This window comes from Myxocyprinus asiaticus, chromosome 17 (genome assembly GCF_019703515.2).
Source record: "Myxocyprinus asiaticus isolate MX2 ecotype Aquarium Trade chromosome 17, UBuf_Myxa_2, whole genome shotgun sequence".
Classification (NCBI taxonomy): Eukaryota; Metazoa; Chordata; class Actinopteri; order Cypriniformes; family Catostomidae; genus Myxocyprinus; species Myxocyprinus asiaticus.
In genome coordinates this window covers 22,254,107-22,273,186 of record NC_059360.1, presented here as the reverse complement: position 1 = coordinate 22,273,186, position 19,080 = coordinate 22,254,107, and the positions used below count along the sequence as shown (strand labels likewise).

General features: G+C 38.2%; 1 pseudogene; it reads right to left on the bottom strand.

Annotated features, from left to right (window-relative positions):
- Positions 1 to 3,014: 3,014 nt before the first annotated feature.
- Positions 3,015 to 10,286, bottom strand: LOC127454944 (centromere protein F-like; annotated as a pseudogene).
- Between the last annotated feature and the right edge of the window lie 8,794 nt (positions 10,287 to 19,080).

Here is a 19,080-nt window from a genome sequence, read left to right as displayed (position 1 = left end):
AGTAAACATTCAGGGCTCATATTCACAAAAAATCTTAAGGCTAAAAGTAGCTCCTAAAGTGGAAATTTAGGAGCACTTCTAATTTTAGGACTCATAAAATTTTCATCTAAGAGTAATTCATGAAGCATTTTAACGCTAAAAGTAGCTCCTAAACGCAGGAGCTTAGAAGTCCTCCTGAGGACTCCTAAATGAGTGACTCACAAACGATCTGAAGCATGGCTGCTGCCGTCAATCCACAATAAAATCAATATATTAGAATATTATGACATTAATGCATCCCCTGGATCACAACTGAGTTGATGTATTTTAATAATATAATATTATAATGTTGACTGTCCTTTCAAAAAAAAAAAAAAAAAAAAAAAAAAAGTATCGCCTGAATCGCGAGGGTATTTTTTATTATTGTAAACTTAGTTAGAGATGCAGTTACCTCTTCCAGAAACTGAAACAACCCAATTACACCAGAGATAAAGGTTTTAAAAACTCTGCGCTCCTGGCCACAGGAAAAATTAAAACGTGTAACATGGATGAATTGGTCATCTCTGTCATTTGTCAGCAGAATAATCTATTAAACTTTTATTATACCCTCTCCAGACCGCACAACGCCTGACAATTCATAGCGTATTTTTTCCAGTGGATGCGTGCTCGCTGCAGAGAAAAAAGGGGGCATTCACAGGGAATCACGGCAATCGTGGGGCTACCCGGTGTTTTGATGCTGTTGACAGGATGCACGCTCGTTTCATTACATCATAGGATGAAGAAGTGTTCATCAACTGAAAAAAATATATTTCTATCTAACTAATCTACTGCATGTATACATCGTTGTCTGTCTAAGCTGACAAATAGTGGTTCCCTGTCTACCAATCACTGAGGGTGATTTAAAAGAGTGCGCTAATAAAATGTGATGTCATCCATAGCAACGAGGTCAACTCCACCTTTCTCTTATCTTTTTTTTCTCCCCAATTTGGAATGCCCAATTCCCAATGCGCTCTAAGTCCTCGTGGTGGCGTAGTGACTCGCCTCAATCCGGGTGGTGGAGGACGAATCTCAGTTGCCTCCACATCTGAGTCCGTAAATCCGCGCACGTGGCTTGTTGTGCGCATTACCGTGGAGACGTAGCGCGTGTGGAGGCTTCACGCTATTCTCCGCGGCATTCACGCACAACTCACCACGCGCCCCACCGAGAGCGAGAACCACATTATAGCGACCACGAGGAGGTTAATCCAACGTGACTCTACCACACTAGCAACCGGGCCAGTTTAGTTGCTTAGGAGACCTGGCTGGAGTCACTCAGCACACCCTGGATTCGATCTCGCGACTCCAGGGGTGGTAGTCAACGCCTGTACTCGCAAGCAGTTTTGTGAATAGGTTAAGCAAAAACTCCTAGCTAGGAACTCTTTGGTACTCCTAGTGGTAAGATACAAATCCTTGTGAATACGGGCCCAGATTTCACTCACTAGTGATTGAGTAGTATAGTAGAGAAGAATTTATTAGCACAGAGGTACTTTCACCACGTGTTGAGAGTAAAAGTTAGACAGTCAGTTGTTGATTAAAAAAAAAAATAATAATTTAATTTGGTGCTGTCAGTGTTAACGAATGCGATTAATTTAAAATGTTTAAAGTATACGTTTTTCTTATTGCGATTAAGGCATGTACCGATTTAACATTCGATTCTGAAATTTTATTCAGCTCTGTGTGAGTTATAACCACTGTTAGAGGGTGGGACCTTTGCAATGTGTTTAGTGGGGACATTACACTCATATACACACTACAAACAAACACCAACAGCGAGTCCGTGCCAATGATCAAGTGCTGGAGAAAGAACCTCTAATAAAACTAATGCTGAAGGGACTTCGCGAGACTTCACTGAAGTCCTTCACGTGCCTTTGTTAGTTGGCATTTTACCACATAGGGTAAACATTTAAATTCTTACAAGCCCACTGTGCAGCTAGTTTTTCCCCCTTTTGATGCTCCACTCAAATTTAATTTAATTTAATTACAACTTTGTACCCGTTGCCGCCAAGCTTTTGAAGTGTCAGCTAATGATCACCGGACAAATCAGATGAATTATCTTTATATTGGAAGTGTCACCGCTAAAAGCAGAACAAGACGCACTTTTCATGATACAGATCATGTGCATTCCATATCCAAAGTGAAAAGACAGCCTGGCGACTTCTTAATATTAAATTAGGGTTTAATGCGCATTGCAATGAATACTAGTTCTTTCAATAAATCAACGTCCCACTTAGACTTTGGGAAATGTTTAATGTTACTCGAATTGGAGCTATTTTAGTGAATTTCTGTCTTCATACTGTGGAGTTTGGAAAATGTTACATACTGTAATATTTTTTTCTATTGTGTTGTTCTTTCCAAAGAATAAATAAATGCATTATGACAGGAAATAAGCATATATAGGATCAGATTTTACTACTTTTAAAATCTGAAATTATTCATGATTAACTATGAAAAATTATGAGATTAATCGTAAATAAAACATTTAATCTACTGACAGCCCTAATTTAATTCTAATCACACATGGATGCGCTAAAGAAATTACGCACATCTTCTCTCGTTATATGATCTTACTGGCTGATGCCGCTAGTCTTAAAGAGACCATTTAAGCACTTGTTCTACATATCAATGTAAATACTTGTAAATATTACAAATCATGCAGGTAAACAATACTAATGTAATGAAAAATATATGCAACATAATATATGCAAATTCAAGGCATGAATTGGTGGAACAGACTGAGTTGGAACATTTTTCAAAAGCTAAAATGTGACCAATTTGCTGAAAAACTATAATTTGTAAAATTTATATTTTCGAATTGTACCTAGAATGGTTGCCTTGAAGGTTCCTTCCTAAATACGAGCATTTGCTGAGATTTATTTTATTAGCTGAGAGAGAATTTATTTTATAGGTAAGCAAAATGTACCCATATGAATCAATATCAAATCTGGAAATCTGTATCAATACCCAGCCCTAATAGACAGCCTATAAATACAGCTCACTTACTTTTTGACGTCTTGTTCTAGTCTATCAATCTGCTTCTTGAACGAGTTGTTGTCCCTCCAGATAATTGACCTGTTGCTCCTTCACTTGTAGGTCATGTGTAAGTTTCTGCCTAGCTTTTTTCAGATTTTCACAAGACTCTACCAAAGACTGGTTTTCCCTCTTAACGGCAACTGCTTCACTTTTCTCACTGTTCATCTATAAGGAAATACAATACAACACAGATAACGCAGTCTTACATAAATAAGGTTTTGTCAAAGTAGGAAATATGACTAATAGGAGTCATTCCTAATGTCTTAGAAGCATCGGTTAGAATGGGTTGAAAATGATATTTTAAATAAATTTTTGTTTTGTACAGTATGTCATCTTTTCCCAGCAAAGGTATTTATGAATTTATGGCTGTCATAGAGTTACATTATATCTGTATCATTACCAGCTATTCTTGGAAAAAAAAAAAAAAAAAATAAATAAAACTGCATTAAAAACATTAGAATAGAGCTGTTCAACCGTGACATAAATTTGTAGGCAAACCCCGAAGTCTAATTCGCCATGGGTTCCCTGGGGATTTTCCTATGGGTTTTTATAATGGTGTAACATAAATTACACACTTTCATACCTCAAATGTGAATTTTGAAGCTGCCGTGTGATTTTTTTTTTTTCCTCCCCAATTTGGAATGCCCAATTCCCAATGCGCTATAAGTCCTCGTGGTGGCGAAGTGACTCACCTCTATCTGGGTGGCGGAGGACGAATCTCAGTTGCCTCCACATCCGAGACCGTCAATCTGCGCATCTCATCACGTGGCTTGTTGAGCGCATTACCGCGGAGATGTAGTGCATGTGGAGGCCACGAGGAGGTTACCCCATGTGACTCTACCCTCCCTAGCAACCGGGCCAATTTGGTTGCTTAGGAGACCTGGCTGGAGTCACTCAGCACGCCCTGGATTCGAACTTGCGACTCCAGGGGTTGTAATCAGCGTCAATACTCGCTGAGCTACCCAGTTCAATTCAATATGGCTCAAAAACCCCATTATAAAAACCCATTAGGAAAATCCAGAGGGAACCCGTGGACTACAGGCTGAACAGCTCTATTGATATGCTGTAATGATTGTTATAATTATTTTATTTTTTGAACGAAAATATAATTTTTACTGACAAATGTACATATATTTTTTTTCTGATGCATATCAAAATATGTTGATAAAACAATAATGTAAGAACAATTTGAACGACTGGCACGACTTAGCCAACAGAAAAAAAATATTGTTGTGCCCTGACATTCATCAAGATGCCAAGCTAGGTAACTGACCTTTTGCCTCTGTTTCTGTAGAGTAGCTTCAAGGGAATCCATCTGGAACTGTTTCTGTTGTCTTTCCTTCTTTAATTTGTCAAGCTGACCTTCAATCTCCTGGATCTTTTGTAAGGCTTTTGCAGGAAGGCCATCCTTCCACTCTTCTACAGCCCAGCTCATACTTACTGAAGATGATGTGTTACTCCTCAGACAAGCTGGTATGCTCTGAAATATGGCAAAACGTGTCACATCCTTGTCTATTGGAGTATGACTGCATTCCTACACATAATTAATGCATGTAGCTTCAATGATGCATTGCTGTAACATTATTATTATTACTTACTTACATATATACAGTAGGCTATGTGTGTGTCATACATCTAACGTTGCAAGCTTTTTGTTAAAAATTTTAATCTGTAACAAAAAATGCAGTTTATTTATGATGTGAGACAGCCTTTTGTTTTATGAAACCCCCGTCAACCAGAAACATTATATATATAAAACAATGTATGTTTGACCTACATAAATATACAGTGCTATGAAAAAATATTTTGATTTTTTTCTATGTGTATATCTCATACTAAATTGTTTCAAAAATTCAAACAAAATCTAACATAAAACAAAGGCAATCTGAGTAAACACAAAATACAGTTTTTAAATTATAACGTTATTTATTGAAGCAAAAAAGTTATCCAATACCAACTGGGCCTGTGTGAAAAAGTATTTGCCCCTTAGTTACTACATCCCAAAATCTATAAAACTGCATTCATAAAGGGGTTCAGATGGACTACATACACACCCAGGCCTGATTACTGCCAGCCCTGTTCAATCAAACCAACACCTAAATAGAACTTTTTCAGCAGCATAAAATTGGCTAAAATGTCTCACCCAGTAGCACAAAAATGTAAATTTTATTTGAAATACATCGGTCTGGGAAGGGTTACAAAGCCATTTCAAAGGCTCTGGGACTCCAAAGAACCACAGTGAGAGCCATTATCTCCAAATGGAGAAAACTTGGCACAGTAGTGAACCTTCCCAGAAGTGTCCGACCTTCGAAATTCCTCCAAGAGCACAGTGACGACTCATCTAGGAAGTCACAAAAAAGCCAAGGACAACATCCAGGGAACTGCAGGCCTCTCTCACATCAATAAAGGTCACCTTTCATGACTCCACTATCAGAAAGACACTGGCCAAAAATGCCATCCATGGAAGAGTGGTGAGGTGAAAACCACAGCTATCCCAGAAGAACATTCAGGCTCGTCTGAATTTTGCCAAAACACACCTTGATGATCCTCAAACCTTTTGGGAGAATGTTCTGTGGACTGATGAGTTGAAAGTGGAACTGTTTGGAAGACAGGTGTCCCGTTACATCTGGCATAAATCAAACACAGAATTCCACAAAAAGACCATAATACCTACAGTCAAGCATGGTGGTGGTAGTAATAAAGGTAGTGTGATGGTGTGGGGATGCTTTGCTACTTCAGGGCCAGGGCGAATTGCAATAATTGAGGCAAACATGAATTCTGCTCTCTACCAGAAAATCCTAAAGGAGTGTTGTGCCGAAATTGGTGACCTAGTGAAATCTGTGACTAGAGGTCGCTGTTGGCTGCGAGAACATGTTGGCTGCGAGAACATGCTTAGCGCACATGCACGTTATCATGAGCGTGCCTGGAGAGTAGTGATGGGAAGATCGGATCATTTTACTGACTTGAATCTTTGAGTCTCGTTCAGCAAAATGAACGAATCTTTATTCAAGTCATTTCGTTCATTTGAGAAGAATTAAATTAAAATTTTACATTTTCAATAGCCAAATCCCCCCCAACATCTACTTACGCAAACTTTGATTATAGTCCCAATAAGGAAAAATTTATAATGCAGCCAAGGGCAAATTATGAGAAACAGAAAGATTAGTTCACCTCTGGAATATTCTTGTCCGAGTTGTTCGTTCTTTTGTCACCTGACAGCCGTATGTGCATAGCGTATACACGTGACAAAAGAACGAACGACTCGGACCAGAATATTCCAGAGGTGAACTATACACCTTCCTGTACAGCGCCTACGCGGTTTTCACATAACAAACGAATGGAGGTTGCGCAATGCACATGCGCAGCCAACACAAAATGAATGAATCACTCTCTGAGACTACTCGTTCTTCTAAGTCACATAAAAGATTCGTTCAAAATGAACAAATCGTTCATGAACAACCCATCACTACTGGAGAGTCTGTTGACACTGCTGCAGAGAAACAGCCACATCAAGTGAGTGATGCTGTAAAAACGGGTTCATTTACTTAAAGAAATATCCTTATTAGACCAGCTGTCTGTGCTCTACTCTCATGGTTGTATTTTTTTCTGTTTTTGTTTTGCCATTGTGAATGTTATTTATTCATTAATTTTTTTTGTTTAACATTGTGATGGTTCTTTAAGTATAAAGTATATTTCTAAATGTATAATCATTATTATTATCAGCATTATTATTATTATTAATTTGAGTAATTTCTTTGCACATGAAGAAATTGTTAATCAGAATCAGCTTTATTGCCAAGTACGCTTACACATACATTGTGGACCTCCACAAGTCTGGTTCATCCTTGGGAACAATTTCCAAATGCCTGAAAGGTACCACGTTCATCTGTACAAACAACAGTACACAAGTATAAACACCATGGGACCACGTAGCCATCATACCACTCAGGAAGGAGACGCATTCTGTCTCCTAGAGATTAACGTAGTTTCGTGTGAAAAATGCAAATCAATCCCAGAACAACAGCAAAGAACATTGTGAAGATGCTGGAGGAAACAGGTAGACAAGTATCTAAATCCACAGTAAAACGGGTCCTATATCGACATAACCTGAAAGGCTGCTAGCAAGAAAGAAGCCACTGCTCCAAAACAGCCATAAAAAACCCAAACTACAGTTTGCAAGTGCACATGGGAACAAAGATCTTATTTTCTGGAGCAATGTCCTTTGGTCTAATGAAACGAAAATTGAACTGTTCGGCCATAATGACCATTGTTATGTTTGGAGAGAAAAGGGTGAGACCTGCAAGAACACCATCCCAACTGTGAAGCATGGGGGTGGCAGCATCATATTGTGGGGGTGCTTTGCTGGTGCACTTCTCAAAATAGATGGCATCATGAGGAAGGAAAATTATGTGGATATATTGAAGCAACATCACAAGACATCAGCCAGGAAGTTAAAGCTCGGTCGCAAATGGGTCTTCCAAATGGACAATGACCCCAAGCATACCTCCAAAGTTGTGGCAAAATGGCTTAAGGACAACAAAGTCAAGGTATTGGAGTGGCCATCACAAAGCCCTGACCTCAGTCTGATAGAAAATTTCTGGGCAGAATTGAAAAGCGTGTGCGAGCAAGGAGGCCTACAAACCTGACTCAGTTACACCAGTTCTGTCTTGAGGAATGGGCATAAATTCCAGCAACTTACTGTGAGAAGCTTGTGGAAGGCTACCCAAAACATTTGACCCAAGTTAAACTATTTAAAGGCAATGCTACCAAATACTAACAAAGCGAATGTAAACTTCTGACCCATGGGAATGTGATGAAAGTAATAAAAGCTGAAATAAATCATTCTCTCTGCTATTATTCTGACATTTCACATTCTTAAAATAAAAAAGTGATCCTAACTGACCTAAGACAGGGAATGTTTTCTATGATTAAATGTCAGGAATTGTGGAAAAACTGAGTTTAAATGTAATTGGCTAAGCTGTAAACTTCTGACTTCAACTGTATATACACACACACTCACAGGCCACTTTATTAAGTGCACTTGTACATCTACCTATTCATGCGATTATCTAATCAGCCAATCATGTGGCAGCAGTGTAATGTATAAAATCAAGCAGATATGAGTCAGGAGCTTCAGTTAATGTTCACATCAACCATCAGAATGGGGAAAATTTTTGATCAGTGATTTCTACCGTTGGTGCCAGACATGCTGGTTTGAGTATTTCTGTAACTGCTGATCTCCTGGGATTTTCATGCACTAGAGTCTCAAGTGTATGGAGAATGGTGCGAAAAACAAAAAACATCCAGTGAGCTGCAGTTCTGTGGGCGAAAACGGCTTATTGACATAGGTCAGAGGAGAATGGCCAGACTGGTTTGAGCTGATAAAAAGACTACGGTAACTCCAATAACGTACTCAATACTCAAATCAGCCCATCTGGCACCAACAATCATGCCACGGTCAAAATCACTGAGATATATTTTTATTATACATATTTTTTCCCCATTCTGATGGTTGATGTGAACATTCCTGACCCACATCTGCCTGATTTTATACAGTACACTGCTGCCACATGATTGGCTGATTAGATAATCGCATAAATAAGTAGATATACAGGTGTACCTAATAAAGTGGCTGGTGAGTGTATATACAGTACTGTGTATATATATACACAATATATTCATTATTTAAACTTAAATTTGTTCTTTATTTTATATAATTCCATTTCTATAAATAATCTACTAAATGTGTTTTTTTCCCTTTATGAATTCAGTTCACAAAGACTTTACAACAACTTACACAGTCATCTCGTTTGAGTAACTTTTAATGTCAATTTCATGTGAAAACATTATATGTCAGTCTGCCATTGAGCTCCTTCATAAAGTGATTGAAATAAACGATCACACTAAAAAAGAGACACCGCAAACAGTGAATACTATACATTACTGCCTTGTGAGATTTGTGACCTTGCTGTATGTCTGTAGTTGTTCACATCAGACCAAAATACTTTTAAAGGAATAGTTCACCCAAAAATTAACATTTGCTGATAATTTACTCACCCTCAGGCCATCCAAGATGTATCCGAGTTTCTTAATATTAATTTCTTATTAATAATAGTAATCATAATACTGATAATAATAATGATTATACATTTAGAAATATACTTTATGCTTAAAGAACCATCACAATGGTAAACATTAAAAAAAAAAAAAAAAAAAATTAAAAACAATTAACACTAGAGTACACAATTTTATTAATGTATTTGATGCATAAATAACATTCACAATGGCAAAAACACAAACAGAAAAAAATACAGCGATGAGAATAGAGCACAGACAGCTGGTCTAATAAGGATATTTCTTTAAGTAAATGAACCCGTTTTTACAGCATCACTCACTTGATGTGTCTCTCTGCAGCAGTGTCAACAGACTCTCCAGGCACACTCACGATAACGTGCACCAAGCGTGTTCTGTATTTTGTGTTTACTCTTACTTGACTTTGTATTATGTTATATCTCGTTTGAAGATCTAAAACAATTTAATATGAAAGATACACAAAAATAGAAGAAATCGGGAAGGGGGCAAATACTTTTTCACCGCTCTGTACATCTCTCACAAACGTTTGCCTATCATGGTGGGGACTTTCCACTGACTTCTATTGTATTTATACTGAGCCTAACCCTCACAGAAACCTTTATTTATTTATTTTTACATTTTGATGTTTTCGTTAAAACATTTTTAGTAAGTTTATAAAGTCGCTTTCCTCGTGGGGACCGTCAGCTGGTCGCCACAATATATAGGTGATTATGTGTGGGTCCAATAGCCTACATTCTGTGGAGCAAATGTGCCCACGATATTAAAACCTGACCAACACATCACATCAACGTATATGTAATCAACATATGTACTGTAACAATCAAACACTTTTACGGTTTATGACAGACATCACGTGGTTGGTTTAACATAGCGATCGGTCAGGAATAATCCAGGGCGGGTGATTTACCTTATAAAAGCCCTTGAGTTTTGAAATGTCCCACTCTTAATAATAAAATACTATTACACGCTAGAAAAAAAAGACATTATCTTACCTGAACTAGAGTAAAAATCCACAAACAGTCATTCCGAGACGGCTCTCTGACATTCTATCATCCGCTCTTCAGTTACTAGAATGGAAATTCGAAAACTGTTCAACATTGTTGTTGACCGAACGCAGCGTTACAACTCTGGCGCCAAACCGCCTCTGATTGGATATTATCGCCCATTTGAATTTAACCCCACCCATTCTTCTATATTTTATAGTGGTGGGCATTCCGGCTCTTTTCAGTGAGCCGGCTCGTTCGGCTCAGCTCACCAAAAAGAGCCGGCTCTTTAAAAAAAATATGTTTTGTATTTTTTCAAGTCAAACAGTTTGCGATAGTTTGACTATGATTGGTGTTAAAACAATTCTAATTAAATTATTAAATGAAATCATACTCTACCTTAACCACAATGTATTAAAAAATGCAATGGTTTGTTATGAAAAAGAATGCTATTAAACATTTACATTTAAAGAATAACTTTTTAATGTATATAAACAAAGTGCATATAAATCTAACCATTCAAAACGAATACAATCTGAACAGCATAATAGAATATTGCACCATATCAAAGAAAAATAAATAACAATTTGCAAAACTGCAGCATCCCACAAATTGAAATAAATGTAAAAAAGGATGCTATTACACATGTGCATTTAAAGTATAACTTTTTTTTAAATGTATATGAACAAAGTGCATATAAATGTAACAATTCAAAACGAATACAATCTGAACATCATAATAAGTTGGTTCCGCCCTCCCTCACGCATCTTTGGTTCATTGGTTGACACTGCGTGTCTGATTGACAGGAACAACAGGTGAGGCTGTTAGTCTGAGCAGACAGTCAGAACGAATGTGTGTGCTTGAGCATTTAGGCCTATGTTATTTTATTTCTTTTTTCGCTCTTTAAATTAGTTAATTCTATTCATTTATTTTTTTTTTTAAATATTTTTATAAATACAGGTGCATCTCAATAAATTAGAATGTCGTGGAAAAGTTCATTTATTTCAGTAATTCAACTCAAATTGTGAAACTCGTGTATTAAATAAATTCAATGCACACAGACTGAAGTAGTTTAAGTCTTTGGTTCTTTTAATTGTGATGATTTTGGCTCACATTTAACAAAAACCCACCAATTCACTATCTCACAAAATTAGAATATTTTGACATGCCAATCAGCTAATCAACTCAAAACACCTGCAAAGGTTTCCTGAGCCTTCAAAATGGTCTCTCAGTTTGGTTCACTAGGCTACACAATCATGGGGAAGACTGCTGATCTGACAGTTGTCCAGAAGACAATCATTGACACCCTTCACAAGGAGGGTAAGCCACAAACATTCATTGCCAAAGAAGCTGGCTGTTCACAGAGTGCTGCATCCAAGCATGTTAACAGAAAGTTGAGTGGAAGGAAAAAGTGTGGAAGAAAAAGCTGCACAACCAACCGAGAGAACCGCAGCCTTATGATTGTCAAGCAAAATCGATTCAAGAATTTGGGTGAACTTCACAAGGAATGGACTGAGGCTGGGGTCAAGGCATGTCAAGGAATTTGGCTACAGTTGTCGTATTCCTCTTGTTAAGCCACTCCTGAACCACAGACAACGTCAGAGGCGTCTTACCTGGGCTAAGGAGAAGAAGAACTGGACTGCTGCCCAGTGTTCCAAAGTCCTCTTTTCAGATGAGAGCAAGTTTTGTATTTCATTTGGAAACCAAGGTCCTAGAGTCTGGAGGAAGGGTGGAGAAGCTCATAGCCCAAGTTGCTTGACGTCCAGTGTTAAGTTTCCACAGTCTGTGATGATTTGGGGTGCAATGTCATCTGCTGGTGTTGGTCCATTGTGTTTTTTGAAAACCAAAGTCACTGCACCCGTTTACCAAGAAATTTTGGAGCACTTCATGCTTCCTTCTGCTGACCAGCTTTTTAAAGATGCTGATTTCATTTTCCAGCAGGATTTGGCACCTGCCCACACTGCCAAAAGCACCAAAAGTTGGTTAAATGACCATGGTGTTGGTGTGCTTGACTGGCCAGCAAACTCACCAGACCTGAACCCCATAGAGAATCTATGGGGTATTGTCAAGAGGAAAATGAGAAACAAGAGACCAAAAAATGCAGATGAGCTGAAGGCCACTGTCAAAGAAACCTGGGCTTCCATACCACCTCAGCAGTGCCACAAACTGATCACCTCCTTGCCACGCCGAATTGAGGCAGTAATTAAAGCAAAAGGAGCCCCTACCAAGTATTGAGTCCATATACAGTAAATGAACATACTTTCCAGAAGGCCAACAATTCACTAAAAATGTTTTTTTTATTGGTCTTATGATGTATTCTAATTTGAGATAGTGAATTGGTGGGTTTTTGTTAAATGTGAGCCAAAATCATCACAATTAAAAGAACCAAAGACTTAAACTACTTCAGTCTGTGTGCATTGAATTTATTTAATACACGAGTTTCACAATTTGAGTTGAATTACTGAAATAAATGAACTTTTCCACGACATTCTAATTTATTGAGATGCACCTGTAGATTCAGCTCTTCTGATATGCGAGCCGGCTCCCAACGTTCACCTACAAGAGCCGCCTCTTAGATCCGACTCGTTCGAGAACGACCCATCACTACTATTTTATTATTTCTGTTTGAAAGGAATGAATTGGGTGTGTGGAATTAGCTCTCAGCCAATTTGCAGACACAACCTACGAGTTGTGAATTTGAACAACTTTTTTTAAGATACACTTGAGGACAAATAAACGGTTAAAAGAAATCAAGCTTCTTCAACATCATGGAACACCTGGAAATGTCAGGGAATTTTAAAATTGTGATTTTCCGGCCTGGAAAATTAATGGAAATTAGCCTTACAAAATCTTAAAAAAGGATGTCTATAATGACATAAAAATAAATAAAAAATAAAATTATACTCAACTCTAAAATATTTAAAGGTGCACTCAGTATTTTTTTCCTCATTAAAAAGATAAACTCCTAAAGACATGAAATGTAATTTTGCAATATATGTAGGAAATCATGAGCACTCACATTAAAACGAAGACTCCAGTCATATCAGTAAGCTTATAAAAGCGGTTTTATTCCACATGGAGAGGGTCCACACATGGGGGCTGCCATGTTAGAATCACATGACCAGCTGAATTCTGCTAGTTTTATCTCAGTAACCGTCCTGTTATTTGACACTTTCACTCACTGATTAAAGTAATCATGGCTGACTGTGAATACAACATTTCTACAATAGCTTCTGAAATGGAAAACTATTAATTTTAAATGATGCTGCATCCAGGCCACTATGTGTCAGTGTAAGTCCAAGATGACACAAAGACAAAAGTTACTGAGTTATCTAAAGTGGGATTTGAGCCAACTTTTGATCATAGTAAATACTTCACATATGATTTGTGATTGTGTGCAATTACCAGGGTTGGGAGGGTTACTTTTGAAATGTATTCCACTACAGATTACAGAACACATGCTGTAAAATGTAATTTGTAACATATTCCGTTAGATTACTCAAGGTCAGTAACATATTCTAAATACTTTGGATTACTTCTTCAGCACTGGTAGATTTTTTTCACTTGTTTTAACTATAAAAACTCTGCCAGAACAGTAAGACAAAATACACATGTTAAAAATACATTCTCTGAAAAACCTAAATATCTTATGCAGTGTTGTTTCTAAAACAAGATCAATAAAAAAAATTAACAGGAAAAATAATAAAAAATTATTATCAAGAATATGATTTTTGCCCTAATATCAAAAGTCTTACTAGAAAAAAAGAAATTATGATCCAACATGAATTTTCCTTATAAAAATATGATCGTTCTGTAATGATTAAGACAATGTATGTAAAATAATGTACAAAATATATCATGATGCTGCCGCGGATGGCCGCCTCGTTGTGGAGCGCTCCTATTGTTTTGTTGTTTTTGTTTGTTTGTCCTGTGTTTAGTAATCTTTTTCCAGTCAGTTTTACCAGAGGCGAACTGCTGAACATTCGACAGCTTATACCAGACAGTCTTTTCCCAGTTTTTGAATATTCAGACGTTTTGCTAGACATTTTAGTTGGAGGCGTGGCTTTGTTGTTCAGGAGACGCAGGCGAGGGAGACGAGCCGGTGCGCTGGTCAAACTCCGTCGGCGGGGCTTTCGAACAACACTGCCGAGCATTCATTTTGCGAATCTCTGCTCTCTTCCTAACAAAACTGATGGAATACATCTCCTCACCCACACAAACAAGGACTTTACAACCTCTGCTGCCTTGTGCTTCACAGAAACCTGGCTGAGTGAAGCCATTCCGTACAGCGCGTCACATCTGCCGGGCTTTCAGCTGTTTAGAGCAGCTCGCATCGCGGAGTTAACGGGGAAAACGAGAGGTGGTGGAACATGATTTTACATCAATGAAAGTTGGTGTACAGATGTAACAACGTTAAAGAGGATGTGCTGTCCTAATTTGGAAGCACTCTTTATTAACTGTAAGCCTTTCTACTCGCTGCAGGAGTTTTATTCTGGTGAGTGTGTATATCGCGCCAAACACGTGTTTGAATGCCGCGCTGCAACAGCTGGCTGATCAAATCACAGACACGGAACAACAATACCCGGACTCAGTTATTATTATTCTTGGGGATTTTAACAAAGAAAATCTCACACGTGAACTGCCCAAATACAAACAGCACATTACATGCTCCGCCAGAGACAGGAACATACTGGAGCATTGCTACACAACAATAAAGGATGCATATTGCTCTGTCCCTAGAGCAGCTTTGGGACTATCTGATCACTGTCTGGTTCATCTTCTTCCAACCTACAAGCAGAAATTAAAATCAACCAAGCCAGTAGTAAGGACTGTAAATAGATGGACCAATAAAGCAGTGTTCATATATCAGTTTCTGTGAGGATATGTGCATTCCTACTAGGACTTATTTAAAGTTCAACAACGACAAACCATGGTTTACAGCAGAGCTCAGGCAGCTTCGTCAGGCCAAAGAGGATGCTTACAGGGGTGGGGATAAAGTCTTGTACAATTAGGCCAGGAACACACTGAACAAGGAAATCAGAGTGGCTGAAAGAAGATACTCTGAGAAGCTGAAAAACAAGTTCAGCTAACGACCCTGCATCAGTGTGGAGTGGCATGAAACAACTCATAAATTACAGGACTCCTACCCCCAACCCTGTAGGGAACCAACAACTGGCTGACAACCTGAATGTGTTCTACTGCAGATTTGAAAGGCCCAATCTCACACCCCACACCCACTCTGACCTTCACTTCACACAAACACCAACACCTCCTGCAACCCCCTCCTCCCCCTCCTGCTACTCAACCTGCACTTAAGACCTGTGAAGATGATGTGAGCTGCGTCTTTCGGAAACTAAAGACGAGGAAAGCTTCAGGCCCAGATGGCATCTCACCAGCGTGTCTTCGATCCTGTGCTAACCAGCTGGCCCCCATCTTCACACAGATCTTCAATAGATCACTGGAGCAGTGTGAAATCCCATGCTGCTTCAAATGCTAAATCATGATTCCTGTCCCAAAGAAACCAAAAATCACAGAACTTAATGACTACAGACCTGTCGCCCTGACGTCTGTGGCCATGAAATCATTTGAGAGACTGGTGATGGCCCACCTGAAGAACATCACTGGACCCTTTCTAGATCCCCTTCAATTTGCTTATCGAGCAAACAGGTCTGTGGATGATGCAGTCAACATGGGATTGCATCATATCCTGCAACATCTGGATAGACCAGGGACATATGCAAGGATCCTTTTTGTGGACTTCAGTTCGGCTTTCAACACCATCATACCAGCTATTCTCCGGACTAAATTACACCAACTCTCTGTTCCCATGTCTATCTGTCAGTGGATTACCAGCTTTCTGACGGACAGGCAGCAGCTTGTGAGACAGGGGAAATTCACTTCCAGCACCTGTACAATCAGCACTAGTGCCCCTCAGGGATGTGTGCTCTCCCCACTACTCTTCTCCCTCTACACCAATGACTGCATCGTCAAGGACCCCTCTGTCAAGCTCCTGAAGTTTGCAGAGGACACCACTGTCATCGGTCTGATCCGAGATGACGATGAGTCTGCATACAGAAGGGAGGTTGAACAGCTGGCTGTCTGGTGCAGTCAAAACAACCTTGAGCTGAACATGCTCAAAACGGTGGAGATGATTGTGGACTTTAGGAGGAACACCCCAACACTGACCCCCCTCATCATTCTAAACAGCACTGTTTACACAAGGTTTATTTCTATTTCTTCTGCTCCAAACTTACTTCTCTGTCTGCTCGTATGAATGTAACACATCATAAGAAAGTGTTTCACTGCTGTTCAAATGCACTTTGGATCGCATCATTTATATGTATAAATGTTTTCCATCTGAAAAGGACTAAATATTAAATGAAACAAATGACAATAAAATGCAAAGTAATCTCTTCAGTAATCAAAATACTTTTTGAATGTAACTGTATTCTAATTATCAATGATTTAAATTGTAACTGTAGTGGAATACAGTTACTTATATTTTGTATACCTATTCCCGTTACATGTATTTCATTACTCCCCAACACTGGCAATTACTTTTAATCCCTTGCTTGTTATACACTTCTGAATGGTTCTACTTCTCCCATTTGCCTTCCTGGAAGCTTAGCCTATGTACTGTATACCTGCACCATACTGCTTCCATAGGGACCTGCCAAACACGTGCTTTGGGTCATGGCAGATGGTCTGAGAGCCATATATGGGCTACGTCTGAAACCAAAGGTAGGTGTCTTGTTGCCTCGCTGCCCTATCAGTCAATGGCTGCATCCGAAACAAGGAAAATTCTGCCTCCAGAGGCTGTATATGGAGGTAGGTAGGGACCAAATCACATCCGAATCCAATGTTCGTGTCACATCCTGTCTAATGAGATATCTTCATCTGATAGAATTTTGAAGGTAGCATAGATGTATCCTTCGCTGCCTATGAAATCCCACAATCCTGTTCGCGCGGATCCATGGCAGTTAAGATGAAGGGAAAAAAATGGCAGACGAAGAGGCAGTCGATAGCCAATTTGTGTATTAATGTACTTTTTTCCCCCACTTTTTTCAACTTTTGATTCAAATTCTAGTGATAAATTATTGCAGTTTTGAAATATATACTTGGTTATCGCCAAAACTCTCTTGATTTTGTTCTAGATTATTAGACCATTGAGGTTCAGTTGGACTGAATGAACAGACGCGTTACATTTAGTGGACAACAGATGGTGATAATCAGTTGCTGGTATCCTAGCAACTATGTGACTTTATGCTGCCTCAGTAGCCTGTCCAGTTTCTGGAGGTAACTTCGTACATGAACGCTGTCTGTTGAGTTACTGACTGATAGAGCAGTGAGGCAACAAGACAGCTAGCTGATTGAAGTCACAGATTGTTAGGGTCTAGTTACGCCTATGCCAGCAACTGATTAACGATGTCTGGTGTCCACTAGGGCTGCAACTAACGATTATTTTGATAATCGATTAATCTAACAGTTATTAAACTATTCAGCGATTATTGCAATGATTAATCATTAGATATTAACCAATTATTCAGCTTGTTAAAAATACCTCTAAATGACATTCAATTAATTAAAGAGGCAAAATATTTTTTATTAAGTTTAATTCAGTTAAGAACTTCACTGCAAAAAAATCCTATTGTTATCAAGTGTTTTTGTCTTTTATTTTTTATTTAAAATGGTCTAAAAATCCTCAAAACACTATACATTTACTTAAGAAGCAACATATAAGATGTTTAAACTTGCTTTAAGATAATGTATCTTAAATATAAGTGTATTTTGTATATTAGTGTATTTTTTTTTCTTCACTTGGTTATACTTCTGTGAGTGCAGTAAAGACTAAATATACTTATATTCAAGATCTATTCTCTAAAAGCAAGTCTAAATATCTTATATGCTGCTTCTCAGGTGAATGCATCTTTTTTTTAAAAAGGATTTTTAGATATTTTAAAATATTTATATTTTTAATATTATATTCACCATTCTCAGATAAAAAAAATAAAAAAAAATTCTAAAGTAAATGTACGTTGTTTTAAAGGAGTTTTAGATATTTATATTGGAAAACAAGCCAAATCAAAAACAAATTTTGCAGTGTATAATGGGGTGGAGACTACCCTCTCTCACCTTTCTGTTCACTTCAATCCATCTTTAACTCGCAAAAAACAAACAAACGCTCTTATTAATAAAGCTGCGTATTGTCAGTGTTCTTCACGGTAATAAATGCACACAGACACATATATTATGATTCAATAAGTCTCGAGTCATCACGTTATAATCTAGCTGCAGCAAGCGTGCGTGCTCCAGGGATGAGTGTCCCCGCCAGAGTGTGCATCAGCCGGTGCAGTTTCAATCTCTCCTCCATAGATCGGGACATTCACACAAATCATAGAAGAGGTGCTGACCGCACAGAGAAATGCCAGTTTCAGAGTTTGTAGTTATTTACATGATCTGCTTCCTTATTATTTGAACTTTAATAAAGATATAGCGCATTAACTATAACTTAGATGTAACACTGGGATGTTTCCTTTAAAATGCTCCGGCTCTGCTTATTCCACAACGAGAGTGCTTCTGTATTTACTTATTTTATTATTTTTGTATAATTCCCACGTACTTTGCGATCTACATCACCTGAAGCTGTTTGGGAAGTTGACTGTGAACTGTTTTTTTCTTCCTCTCCTCAGTCAGGCTTGAGCTTTAGTGCTGCTCTTGTGTGTCATCATTAGAGTTTTGTATGATCTCGTTTTATGTTAAATGACATCAAACGACTATTTGACAACTTTTGGTCTACAATTTTTTTTTTTTTTATTGTTGACGTTGCCAATAACGTCCACTAACAGTAAGGTATCTGCTTCATTGTGGTTCAGTTGGACTGAAAGGTCAAATAATCTAGAACAAAATCAGGAGAGTTTTGGCAATAACCAAGTGTAGATTTAATAACTACAGTACT